Source organism: Sus scrofa, chromosome 13 (assembly GCF_054392235.1).
Source record: "Sus scrofa isolate SSC_HxYL_T2T_F1_AM1 chromosome 13, Sscrofa_HxYL_maternal_Yorkshire_Landrace_v2.0, whole genome shotgun sequence".
Lineage (NCBI taxonomy): Eukaryota > Metazoa > Chordata > Mammalia > Artiodactyla > Suidae > Sus > Sus scrofa.
The window spans coordinates 18,667,471-18,681,065 of NC_139395.1; the positions used below are offsets into that span (position 1 = coordinate 18,667,471).

The following is a 13,595-nucleotide window of genomic DNA, read 5'->3' on the forward strand; positions in this document are numbered from 1 at the left end:
TATATATTCCCTGCATCTGGAACGTGACCCTGGCAAGGTTTTCTTTCTGAGAAACCTTTAAGTGGGAAAATAGGTCGAGGATTCTGAACAGAATGCACTGCCTAACAGTTTGAAAAAAATGCACCCCAGATCAGAGTTGAGGTCTGTAGCATGATTCTTATCGTGGCCAGAACAAAGAATGGAGAATTTAACACTAGCTGAGGGTTTTTTTTTTTTTTTTAATAATGAGAAAACGGGAAATAATCATCCCCTTTCCTGCCAAATATGGCAACGCAAAGACCAGCCAAACCCACCTTTCTTGAAAACCCATGATCTGCTTTTCAAGGGGAAGATGAAAGCGCCAGGAATAGACAATGGTTCTGAAACACGGGCTGACTTTTGAATATTCATGACTATTCTGATGCAAATGAATATTTCAAATAGAGCTGTTTTGTGGAGGTGCTGCTGGAAATGTATAGCTTATGAAACGGCTTTCCTAGTTCTGCAGATCCCCAACACTGACTTCCTTTGCTTATTTATAATTCCCCTAGAAGGTTTCCCAGGTGTCAGCCTTTGGATGGAGTTTCAGCTGATTTCTTGTCACCAAAAACTAGGACTACAGTTTAGCCTAACACACAAGGAAAAGCCCAGCTTTGTTTAATTGGAGCCAGGTCCTTCGAATAGGGCCTCCTTGTTCTGCCGGAGGCCAGAGAATCTTATCACACACATCAGATTGTTTTTCCTTTGAGGTAACCTCAAACCAAAGCTCACTGTTCCCTGAAGAACAAAGAGAGTAAGAACGCTGTGCTGGTGCCTGGGTACACTCAGATAATCAGGAAGTCAGAAGGCCTGTTGGGATGTTGCTGACTTTGCACAAGAAGGGCCTCACTACGGTGGGCACTGCGTGTGCCATGGGTTTTTGCCAGGTCAAAGGACTTTGAAGAAGACAAATAGAGCCAGTGTCTGGTGAAGATTTGACCTCCAAGGCACAGTAAGTGTTCAGAGTCCCCTCCTGGGAATCCATGGGGCCCACTACAATTTTCAGGCTGGATGCAGGCAGTGACTTGGTCAGGCCCAGGAGGAAGTTGGGGGTCAAAGGAGGTGGTCATTGCTGGAGCAAAGAAATGGGGCATTGTAAAATCAAGGTCAGTTTCACAAGAGAGAGGGCAGTTCCTAAGGTCTGTCCAAGGCCAGTGAAGGAAGCTTCCAGGGAGCTTCCTGTCTCTTAGTGGGTGTAGCAAACCTATGCATCTCAGACACTTACCGGGACAGGGCAGGGAAGACCCACTGGAGGAGAGGATGCTCTCTGCTTGGACTTTGACTCACCTGGGCTCCTTGCTCGGCCCACAGTGACCCTCCTGCAAGAGCATGGGCGTGGCCTCTGACACCATTCCTTGGACGGTCCTTGCAAGTACCTCCTGCCAGACAGTCTTCCTTTCTCCAATCCAGCCCTCCACTCACAAATACTCCATGGGTCACTCTCTCCTTATGCCCGCACAGAGGACCCTGACTCATGTTGATTCAGTGAGTGCGGTCCTTCCTATGGCCCAGGCCCTGTGTTGGGCTAGGGCCGTGGACTATTCGGTGCTCTGGTCTGTGGATCCCAGCTTTTTTCCCATCCCCATGACTGTTCTCACTACTACATCTCTTCCTGGAGTGTTTTCTTTACTGAGGGTACCCTCTCCTTTCAGCCTCAGTTTTGCAAAACCTATGCTCACTTTCGTGGTGTGCAGGAGTTGCCTTTTCCACTCAGCCTCTTTTTTTCCTCCCAATCTCTGTAACATCCCTCTTCTGGGTAGTTTAGCAGATAATTTCAGTGGTCTTTGTGACTGTTTTAGGTGTGGGAGCTTGTCTTTGAGGGTCGGAGTCATTTATTACCCTTAGACTGAATCTCTTCCTTCCTACCCCAAACACTCAGCACATATTAAATGTCAATAAATACTGTTGGTTTTTAGAGTCAGAATGGCTCTGATGAAGACAATATACTTGTCCCGACAGCTCTTCAATAGAAGTGGAGATGGGTAGGTGGTGGGAAGTTGAGGAACCTGTCTGTAGCCCAAGCTTCTGGTCAGATAGAGTAGCTCTGTTCCTAAATATGATACAAGAAAGATATCAGCAATTCATAACTAGAAGTTAGAAAACACATTTATATAGAGAATAGATCTCATTCATTTGCATCTAGATCAAGGAAAATTTCCATTCGATAAAAGAAAGTTGTACTTGTCACCAAGGGTGACCCTTGGTTGACCTTTGGCAAATTACTTAAACTTTCTGAACTTCACTTCTCTCATAAAATGGGAATAATAACAACCTACCCAGTAGGGTTATAGGGAGGGTTAAATTAGATTATATATAAACCATTTAGCCCAGAATCTAGAAAAGAGATTCAATTAATGATTGCTGTTTTACTTCATATCATTGTTGTTCCATTAAATCAGTTTTTCCCTGGTCTAATAAATGCATTATTTAGTGGTACATAACACAATTTTAGGTGGTATATTGATTGACTTTTTAAAAATGTTAATGCGTGCTAGGAAAGCTATTATTTTATCACATTTATGATGTCATGGCTATTATTTCTAGGTACTTACTGCTGCATAACATACCGTCCCTAAATTTAGTGGCTTTTAACAGTGATGACTTCTTATTTCTTTTGTTTATGAACTGGGCCAGGCTCAGCCAGTCAGTCCTGCTCCCCTTCATGCATATGGCTGGCAGCTGAGCTGGGGTGGAGGAACAGTGGGGGCTCAGTGGCATCTCTCTCCTTCTGCATGTTCTCTTCAGGCAGGCAGTCAAGACTTCTTTGCATGGTGGCTCAGGGCTTCAAGAGCATGTGTTTCAAAAGGACAAGTCCCATTGTGCTGGTGCATGTTAATTCTCTGCTTGCATCATGCTAGCTAATGCCCCACTGGCCAAAGCAAGTCACATGGCCAAAATCCAGAGTCAGGGTGGGAGGGACTCCATAAGGGTGTGGACACTGGAAGGGGTGGTCCATGGGGGACCACCCATATATTAATCTTCCACAGTCATAATATGCCTGAGCCCTCCCAGCTATTAAGTATACACACTGAGATCTGGAGCAGCCTGGCTCCAGAATCTGTGGTCTTAACCAATAGGCAAATCTCAAGCAGAGTGTTTCAGTTCCATTTCCAAAAGTAATGACTTAAAGCCATGAGCATTTTACTACATTAGTTGATTTTGTGGGCCACGGGTTCAAATAGATCACAGCAGAGAGGTACCAGAAAGACTCAAATTACTAAGAACTGATGAGGATGGTTCAGCTGGAGTCCTATATCTGCGGGCATGGTTCTAACCTTTAGCTGGGTTCTTCCATTCTCCCCACGTGATTAACTTCTAGGCTTCTTCACAGCATGGTGGTCTCAGGGAGGTCAGATTTATTACATAGTTGTTGACTTCTCTTCGGAGAGCAAGGTAGAAGCTCCCTTGGACTCTTCTTCCAAGAGTCAGCCTCTTGGAAGGCAGACTCAGAACTGAAACTATTTCACCCTGCCATGCTGTTTTGGTCAAAGACAGTCACAAAGCCAGTCTAAATGCAAGGGAAGGAGAAATGGACTCTGCCTCTTAGCGAGAGAAGAGCATGAATGTGCACGCAGGGAAGGAATTGAGCGAAGCCATTATTTGGATATTTTCTACCGTAGTATGCTTAAAGTCTAGAAGGACATTAATTTAAGGTTTTGTTCTGTTTTTAAATACAGGGTTTTTTGTGTGTTTTTGTTTTGTTTTGTTTTGTTTTAGAGTATTTTAGGTTCACAGCAAAATTGAGAGAAAGGTACAGAGAATTTTTCATGCACCCCCTGCCCTCACTAATGCGTACCCTCCCCCCACTAATGCATACCCTCCCCCATTATAAATGTTCCCTGCTAGAGTGGTACATTTGTTACAGTTGATGAACCTGCATTGACACATCATAATCACCTACAGACAATAGTTTACACCAACATAACTTTTGGTGTATGTTCTATGGGTTTGGACAAAGGAATAATAACACATATCCATCATTATAATATCTTACGGAGTATTTTCACTGCCCATAAATCCTTCATTATCTGCCTATTCATCCCTCCCTCCTCCAATATCATATAGTTGGAATCACAGAACTTGTAGCCTTTTCAAATTGGCTTCTTTCACTTAGTAATATGCATTTGTTTCCACCATGTCTTTTCATGGCTTGATAGTTCATTTCTTTTTAGCACTGAATACTACTCCAGTGTCTGGATCTACCACAGTTTATTTATCCATTCACCTACTGAAGGACATCTTAGTTGATTTCAGGTGTTGGCAATCATGGGTAAAGCTGCTCTAAACATCTTGTGTGCAGGTTTTTGTGTGGACTGAAGTTTTCAACTCCTTTGGGTAAATACCGAGGAGCACAATTGCTGGATGGAATTTAAAGTTTTAAAGCTAGAAAAACATTAATTAAAAAAATATTATATCGAACCATATGAAACCTCTGACTTTGTAGATCATGCCTAAATTTTTGTAATTTTATATGATTTAACCAAATTACTATTAAATTATAGCAATTCTATAATATGGTAGAGGATTTTTAATGTGATAGGCAAATAACTGAAATTTGGAAAGTATCTTCTAGTTGAAGTATTTAATCTTCTGGTGGTTTTCATTTCCTCATGTCTTTTTGGACAAAAACATGGACGATGCTTATTTGGACAGTTTATTTTGTTGTTGGTGGTGACCCAGATTGTTTGGAAAAGGGTTGATGGGAGCTACAACATGACAATGAATATGTCTATTGAACATACTCATTCATCAAAATGTCCTTGGCCCGAGGGACCACCATCTTCCCAGGCTTATTGCAAATCAGAAATTTGGGAAAGCCGGCAGTACTTTGATCTTTGTAAGGAGAATGTTTTTCGTTCTTCTTGATACCCAAGAACAACAGTATTTTCCACATTATCAGGCACATCAACAGAAACCCCATCAGCTTGGTGGGACATTATGACCATTTTCTCGGTGCAAGACAATTGGAAAATAGGGAGTTCCCTGGTGGCTCAGTGGGTTAAGGATCCAGCATTGTACCTGTGATGGTTTGGGTCACAGCTATGGTGCAGGTTTGATCCCTGGCCCAGGAACTTCAGCATGCCATGGGTATGGTGGGGAAAAAAAGACAGAAATTGGAAAAATTAATCATTTGGAACATTTGGCTATGCTGTGTATACATCTGAGGAGGTTGTTCTCCAAAACAAACTGCCCAGCAATGAGAGAGACTGTCTTAGGCTGAGTTCTGATGATGAATCAGAGATGTTGAAGGTCTGATTTAGACATTTTGCAGAATATTATTTTGTAGTTAGTCTCTGCCAAATCAAAAAAAGAATAGTTTCCCATCACCGCCCTGTTTTTTTTTTTCACCCTGGCAGTCCACTGTGGTGGAAAGATTGTAACCAAATTGGGTAATGTTACCCTGTGGATCTCCAATAAAAATATTCCAGTGTTTGAAGGTTTGGAATTGGTAAATAATTTGAGGGATCCTTCCTTTCATCTCAACTCTTTCCGAGTAAAAGTTGTAGGAGAAAATTTTTCTTCAAAAACAGCATCCAGAAGACTTAAATGTTCCAAATGGAGTCCAAAAAAATAAAACCCCAAACCCCGAACTACTTTCCAGTAGGATTTCCTGAAGGAAAGCTTCAAAAGGTCTGCACATATCCAAGATGGCTTAAGTCACATGCCTCCCTTAAGCCTCAATAAATGTACTTGCCTCACCCTCTCAGTAGCTTCTCAAGTTATTTTGGCTGCTCGGCCCTGACAGTTAAATAAAAACTTGATGATAGAAGAGGTTCCATTATGAGTGCGAATGTATTTTCTTCAGCTCATCAGTGAGTGGCAGACTAGAAGGTATTCAGTGGCCCAGCACAATACCCTCAAAGCTAATTCAGTCCCTTGCAGGTCAAGGCTTGTGACCACGGCTCTAGCCTTTGTCAGACAGACAAATGCATAGCACTTCTGTGTGCATCTTTTCTACACATAAAGTCACACCTTAAAATAAGTGGGCATTGATTTCTCTTGCTCTCATCTGCGTTTATCTTCAGCTCTTTCTCTGGGGATAATGCAGAACTAGTGTTGCCCTTGCCTGGCCAGTGATGCGAGCACGCTTCTTTTTCCTATGACATTTCAATAGCCCATGCTGGGATCACATGCTTATTACTCTGTTGTGGTAGGTTGAATTTTAATATCACATTATTTTTCTCTTATTTGGATACCCTCAAACATCAACATACTCATTTAGGGATCATCTTTTTTAGGAACATACGCTTATACTTAAATTTTGGATCCATTTATTCTTAATTTTTTCATTCTTGATACGAGTTAAATAGAGATGGCAGGTTTTATTTCTTTGGACCATTAAAATGGTCTTAGTGGAGTTCCCTGGTGGTGCAGCGGGGTAGGGTTCCAGCGTTGTCAGTGCTGTGGTGTGGGTTTAACCCCTGGCCTGGGAACTATCGCATGCTGCAGGCATGGCCAGAAAAGACAAAAACAAAACCAAACCAAAAATAAAATGGTGTTAGTTTTGCATCTTCATCCAGAAGAATGTCTACATAGAGACTTATATAACAAAACAAGAGTATGCAGAAAAATAATAACAATAACATTTTCTCAGAAATTGCACGACTAATTATTTTCCAATTAATGGCAAGTAGAACTAAAATTGCCTAGTGAAAAACGGTCTTCCTCTCCATGGCTTTAATTGATGAATCTTATAAACCTAGCAGAGAAAAAATATCTAATTTCTTATTATAAACATATAAGGTGGAGTGGCCTTGCATGCTAAATTTGCAATTAAGAGATGCAAATAAATAGTCACATCATGGTTCATGATACCAGCCATCTGTTCCCAAAGCTTTGCAGATTTTCCTTCACTGTAAGAAACAGTTAAGTGAAAGAGAGGTCTAAAGCAAATTTTCAGTTTTATAGCCAATATCAGATTAGAAACCATTCCACATATATTTTAATGTTATTATTTTTAAATTATTTTATTGCTTTACAAAAATGATTGCAAAATGTTCTTTAATATTTAGGAATCATAAAGTAGAAAGTGAGAGTATTCTGTAATTTCTCTATCCTCATACCCACCTCAGAGGCAGCCACTTTAAACTCTGGCATGTAGGCATGTATGTATATTTATTATCCATTTGTGTCTTTCTCTCTCTCTCTCTCTCTCTCTCTCTTTTTTTTCTTTTTCTTTTTTAGGGTCACACCAGTGGTACATGGAGGTTCCCAGGCTAGGGGTTGAATCAGAGCTGTAGCTGCTGGCCTACAGAACAGCCACAGCAACACCACATCTGAGCCGCATCTGTGACCTACACCACAACTCACAGCAACACTAGATCCTTAACCCACTGAGCAGGGCCAGGGACCAAATTCACATCATCATGGATACTAGTCAGGTTCATTACTGCTGAGCCATGACAGGAACTCCCATCTTATTGATTTCTAAGAGCTTTTTATATATAATACTGAGCTGCATTAGATTTGTAGGTGAGAGAGAGACCATCATGAGCAGTGAACAAATCTTGTGTAAACAAGAAAAAGAATAGAAGTTCCGGTTTTGGCTCAGCTGTTAACGAATCTGACTAGCAGACATTAGGATGCAGATTCAATCCTTGGCCTTGCTCAGTGGGTTAAGGATCTGGTGTTGCTGTGAGTTGTGGTGTAGGTCACAGACATGGCTCAGATCCTGCATTGCTGTGACTGTGGCATAGGCTGGCAGCTATAGCTCCTATTGGACCCCTAGCCTGGGAACCTCCAAATGCTGTGGGTGCAGCCCTAAAAAGCAAAAAAAAAAAAAAAGGATCGACTTCTATGGAGCAGTATCTTTTGTGCAAGACGCCCTACAGGTTTTACTTTGATAAAGCAGTCTGCCCCCATTTCCCCATTGTTAAAGAAGCCCTTTTAAAGGCTGGGTACAAGGATCACATTTCACCCACATCTTGGCTCAGGCGTTTTGGGACAGTAAGGTTTCGAGTTGAACCTGTTCCCTAGTGGACATTGCCTGCATACTTGCACTTTACAAAAATACCTGCTTCCCCATCAAGGAAGTGGAGTACCTGTGGGCTGCACCTTGTGACTTGCTTTCAGAAAGTATAGGGAAAGAGGGAAATGACCTTTCTGTGGAGAAGTGTGGCAGACACTCCCTCAGCTAGGGATCAAGGTTTACATCCACAGTGATAAGGCATGTTGCTAATATGCATCCTTGAGATAATGTGATGAGAAGGACACTTTATTTTTGTGGTCTTCCTCCCTTAAACTGCCTAACCACCACACCAGACAAACCTAAATTGAGGACATTCTACAAAATATCCAATCAGTACTCCTCGAAACAGTCAAGATCATCAAAAACAAGAAAATCAGAGAAGCTGTCATAGACTAGAGGAGGCAAAGAAGGCACAGATGCTCAATGAAATGAGGTTTCCTGGATGGGATCCTAGGACAGAGAAAGGGCATAGGCAAAAATGAAGGAAAGAAAAATCAAGGGTGGCGTTCAGTCAACAGGAATGAATCATGGGCTCATTACTAGTAACAAATTTCCCATAGTAATATGAGATGCTAATAATAGAGGAATCCAGATGTGGGGTATGCAGGAACTCTCTGTACTATTCTTGTAAATTTTCTTTAAATCTAAGACTAGTCTTAAGGTAAAAGTTTGTTTTGAAAAAAAAAAAAAAAAAAAGGAATGGCAAAATATTCCAATTGAACCACTTCTGCCTTGAAGCTATAAAATTCTCACCTGACTTAGACTGGTTGTGACTACAAATCCCCCAACACTGAACCTGAACTTTATTAGACTAAAAGCCACAACAAACAAAATGTAACTTGAGGGGATTTTCCAGGGAGGTTGATGTTGGCTGTCTCAAGCACTGCATGTCCAGATCAGTGGAAATACAGAGCTGGTAGAAATCATAGAGATGGAGCCATCAAACCATTTCATTTTACAGAAGAAACCGAGACACAAAGGGAAGGAGGCATTCATTGCAGGCCTTGCGAATACTGAGTTGGAACCCACATCTCTTGCCTCAGTGTTTGTATTCCTACTGTGTGCTTTTTCCAGAGCCTTTCTGCTTAATTCCAAAGCCCTTTTGGTTACTGCCATTCTTTTGCTTTCCTGTTTCATCTGAAGAGCTATGGGAGGTCCACTATCCTAAATTATTTTGTAAAAGACAGGGAGAGAACACAGGAAATCTGGGATCAAGCGGAGCTGGATCTGAATTCCCAATTTCTTTATTGTCTCTGGACTTCAGTCCTTAGCTAAAAAATGGCTCTGATAACCTCTCAGATTAAGTAGGATCTTGTATATAAACTGAGTCCAGAGTCTGGCCACAATGGGCCCTCAGCAATTGCATTTGCTTTCACAAGAATGCATATTCATTATGTACCAATGGCAGCAGCCAGGATGTCATGGGTCCTTAAATAAGGACATATGAACTGGGTAATAATTCCATTCATGGAAGCTTTTCCTGACCTGGGTTCTTCTGTAGAGTCAGCCCCTTCAGCAGGCCTTCCTTCACACCACAAATTATTCTCCACTAGAGTCAAGGCTGGCAAGTGGGGAGAAACTGCCCTTTTACAAGGCAAATTCACTCATGGGTTCAAGAGACAGTCCCCCTCCTGTAGGGGCCTGGGAGACAGCAGCCTGAATGAAGGCATCATCATTAGGATAAATTGTTTTTAATTGCAGGCTGGGAGAAATGCCTTTTGGAGCTTTGAAATACTTAGCTCAGTCTCTAAATATTACATTGGGATTGGATTGTCTCTTTTCTCCAAAACTAATAAAAACTAAGGTCTGTATTTCAGACGGTCCTAATGAGGATGCTCTGTCTTGTGATTGGATGGGAAAGCCAACAGCAGGTGGTGCAGTCTGTGAGTCCTCTTGTGGCCTGCCTTTCATAGCCAGCCCCCATCACCCTCACCTGTTCCAGGGTTCAGGCTCAGAAGTGTGGAAAGAGAGTTGGTCAACATTTAAAAGATTTTTCCAAAGGAATGAATCAGCAGCTTTCACTGTGGGATCCTTAAGGAATGAAAACCACTCATCTTGGATTGGAATCCTGAAGCAGTCTGCTGTGGGATCGGGGTGCAGGTAGCTTCTGTGATCTCAAGACAGGAGGGAAAGTGAGAAAGGGCAGTAAAAGGCATATGCGATTTCATTTCTGAGGGTCTCTCTCTGGCATCTCTCTAAGAAACCATGTCATAATCATGTCACATGTCTCGGATTTTTCCCACGGGGGTTGGGGGGGACAAGAAGGCTGGACCAATTCCCCCCTGACTTCTGTCCTTCACTGTTGAAGATAGCCTCTGGCAACATCAGCTCTCCATCACAACTCCGTCCTTTCAGGTGTGGCTGCGCGGACTTCACAGCCTCACTGAAGACAGACCAGAGGGTTAGGGTTAGGGTTAGGGTTAGGGACTAGGCTCATGGGGGTGGAACTGTGCACCACAGCTGCACTGGGTCAGATGGAATGATGGGCTTGGGCATCTGCTACCACAGTACATTCTAGAACAGTGCTCTCCAATTCCATAACCATGTTTAAATTAACTAGAATTTGAAACTCAGTCTTCCCTGCACACCAGTCACGTTTCAAGTGCTTAATACCCACCCAATAGCTAGTGGCTATTGTCCTGGACAGAGTGGATATAGATCACTTATTTCCATCATTGCAGAAAGTTTTGTTTAGCTATTCTAGAGGATAGTTGGCTGGGTGGGTATCTTCAGTTCTATAGACTCCTGACAAATTTGTATGGACTGAATAGCTGTAAGTCAGGATAGACTCAGCTTTGCTGAAATAACAAATAACTGCCCCCCCCCAAGCCTTGATGGCTTCAAACAACAAAGGTAAAGCATCAGTTCAACAGATATTTGAATACTTGCCAGGCGTAGTAGTGAACCTAGGGGCACAGAGCCTGCAAATACAGGCATGATTCTTGCCTTTATAGAACTTAGGTACCATTTGCTGGTGAATAACCATTAAAGAGCAGTTTCAGTGAAAGGGGTAAGTCTCCTGGTGAGGATGCTTTCAGTATCATCAAAGCGAGCAGTTTTCATGCCTATCAGTGAGATGACTAGAACTGTATTTGTCCAGTTCAAAACAGTCCCTAGAATAGGAAAGTGAAGGTCTCTGTTTATCTCCCTTGCCTTCCATTTGCACATTCAGTCCATTCCTGAATGGAGCCCCAGAGAGGTGTTTAGCTAGCCCTTGCCCAGTGGTGACCTAGATGCCACGTACCTTGGGCAGGTGCCTGGGGGTTGTGTGGGATTTGCCTATGCAGGCAGGCACACTGGCTCACGCTCACAGATTCACTGTGGCACTCAGTGCTGGTGTCCCTGGCACAGAGCCGGAGCTAGGCAGCAGGACTGGGAGCCAGCAGGCCCTTCTGTGTTTTCTCCTGAGGGGGTCCAGTCAGACCAGCCAAGAGCCCTGGGCCACTAGAGTGAATGTCCATGGCTTGGAGGGTGGAAAAAGCAAGGATTTGTGGTGGGGGGCAAAGGGGGTGCTACCTGGTGGCTGTGGGCACAGTACCCTTTTCTGCTAACCTGCCCATCCTCAGAGCAGGACCTGGGGATAAATGTTCCAGTTCAGTTTCTGTCTTCTGGTTTAGGGGATGTCTACAAAGTGCATGTTCATGAAATTCTGTGTTTTAATGACATACCTTTTTCTTTATTCTTTGCTCATTTAAATCCATTAATTAAAAATAAACATATCAGAAGGTAACATGTTGGTTAAGCTCATGGGCTCTGGGGCCGGACTTCCTGGGTTTGTATCCCAGCTCTGCCATTGGACAAGTTATTTAATGCTCCATGCCTCAGTTTCCTTATCTGTAAAATGGGGATAAAACTTGTCTCTACTTCAAATGGCGGTTGTGAGGGTTGCATTGATCACTAGATATAAAGTGCTTAGAAAGGGGCTGGGCACTCAGCATTCAGTAATGACTCTGACAGTTTTCATAGGGATTGGCTAAGAAGTGCATGGACTTAAGCCTATAGCACTGAGAGAACACTCATTTGGATCCAGCTGTAGAATAATTATAGGGAGAGAAAAGATGGAGTGGACATGAGATGAGAGAAGGCCAAGCAAACAGTAGAGGGTTGTGCTTAAGAAAAGCTGTAGGTCAATAAAAAAAAAAAGAAAAGAAAGAAAAGAAAAGCTGTAGGTCAACAGAAACAAGGGTCCCAGGAAGGAAGCAGGGACAGAGGGTATGGTCTTGGAAAGCTTCTTGGAGGAGGCATCATGGAACATGGGCTTTGAAGGGTGGGTAGGTGTCGACCAGGCAGGGAGGGAGGAAGGAAGCATTCTAGATAGAGGAGGGGAGAGGCCCTGAATACCATCATGTCTTTTTGGGTGGACAGTGGGGGAGCTATCGAAGGATTTAGAGTTGAAGAGTGATTGGGATCAAAGATGAAAGTGGCAAGGTAACTGCACAGAGCAGTGGGGTCAAAAATGTATCTCTAAAAAAGATAAAAGAAAAAATGTATCTCCAATAGAGGAGAGAAAAAGAATATATTGACATTTAGAGCAGTTACTATGTGCCTGGCACTATCCTAAGAACTTCCTTGGATTAACTCATTTTTTTTTTTTTTTTTTTTGTCTTTTTGTCCTTTTTTTTGTTGTTGTTGTTGTTGTTGCTATTTCTTGGGCCGCTCCCGCGGCATATGGAGGTTCCCAGGCTAGGGGTCCAATCGGAGCTGTAGCCACCGGCCTACGCCAGAGCCACAGCAACGCGGGATCCGAGCCGCATCTACGACCTACACCACAGCTAACGGCAACGCCGGATCGTTAACCCACTGAGCAAGGGCAGGGTCCGAACCCGCAACCTCATGGTTCCTAGTCGGATTCGTTAACCACTGTGCCACGACGGGAACTCCGGATTAACTCATTTTAATTTTCATGGCAATCCTATTGGCTGGGTACCGTTGTTATCTTCATGTTACCAGTGGCACAGAGGGGTTAAATCACTTGCCCCCAGTCACGCAGAGAAAAAGTCCAGGTCCAGGATTCAAGCTGCAGACAATCTGGCTCCCAGCTTTTTGAGATGCTTTATGGGCATTAGGGGAGGAGGGGGAGAGACGATGTACAGATCTTGAGAAATGTTGCTGCTCCAGAAAGAAATGACAGAAGAAGAGATTTAAAGCACAGCCGGCATGTTTGTCTTGAGTTGGAGGAACTCTTGTTTTCTGAAACAGGAGAGAAGGAGGACCTCTGAGTATAAGGCAGGGAGAGAGATGAGGGTAGGTAAGGATTCTCCTGGGAATCAGCTTAGATATTCTCACTCATGGAAAAGCTGAGAGGGAGGTGGCAGAGGAGCAGTACTAATTAGGGACTTCTGAAGAGGAAGCAGGTTTTTGAAATAGCGTCCCTGGCCACACAGTCTAATCACAGTGTTATTGTGCCAGACTATAAACTCTCTGCAAAGGCAGTGTAGCTAGGATTAGACAGGCTGGATCCTAGTCCAAGCTCTGCCAATCCTAGCTGTGTGACTTTGGGTATGTTGCTTACCCTCTCTGTGTCTCAGTTTCCTCATTTGACAAATATGGTTACCTACCTCATAGGATTGTTGCAAGGACTGGAGCTGTTAGTTTATGGAGAGGGCTT

The 13,595-nt window shown here is 43.1% G+C and overlaps 1 long non-coding RNA gene across 2 annotated transcripts in view; it reads right to left on the reverse strand.

The window, feature by feature from the left end:
* Positions 1 to 204: 204 nt before the first annotated feature.
* The window catches only part of LOC146397196 (uncharacterized), a 30,481-nt gene continuing 17,090 nt past the window's right edge, over positions 205 to 13,595 (reverse strand). The window contains exons 4-5 of one of the 2 annotated variants that reach the window (XR_014825072.1): positions 12,964 to 13,177; positions 205 to 2,068 (exon numbers count right to left, since the gene is read on the reverse strand). This is a non-coding gene — a long non-coding RNA (uncharacterized LOC146397196). Of the gene's footprint in view, positions 2,069 to 12,865; positions 13,178 to 13,595 lie in introns of those variants that run through there. The other variant, XR_014825071.1, reaches the window with a different exon arrangement.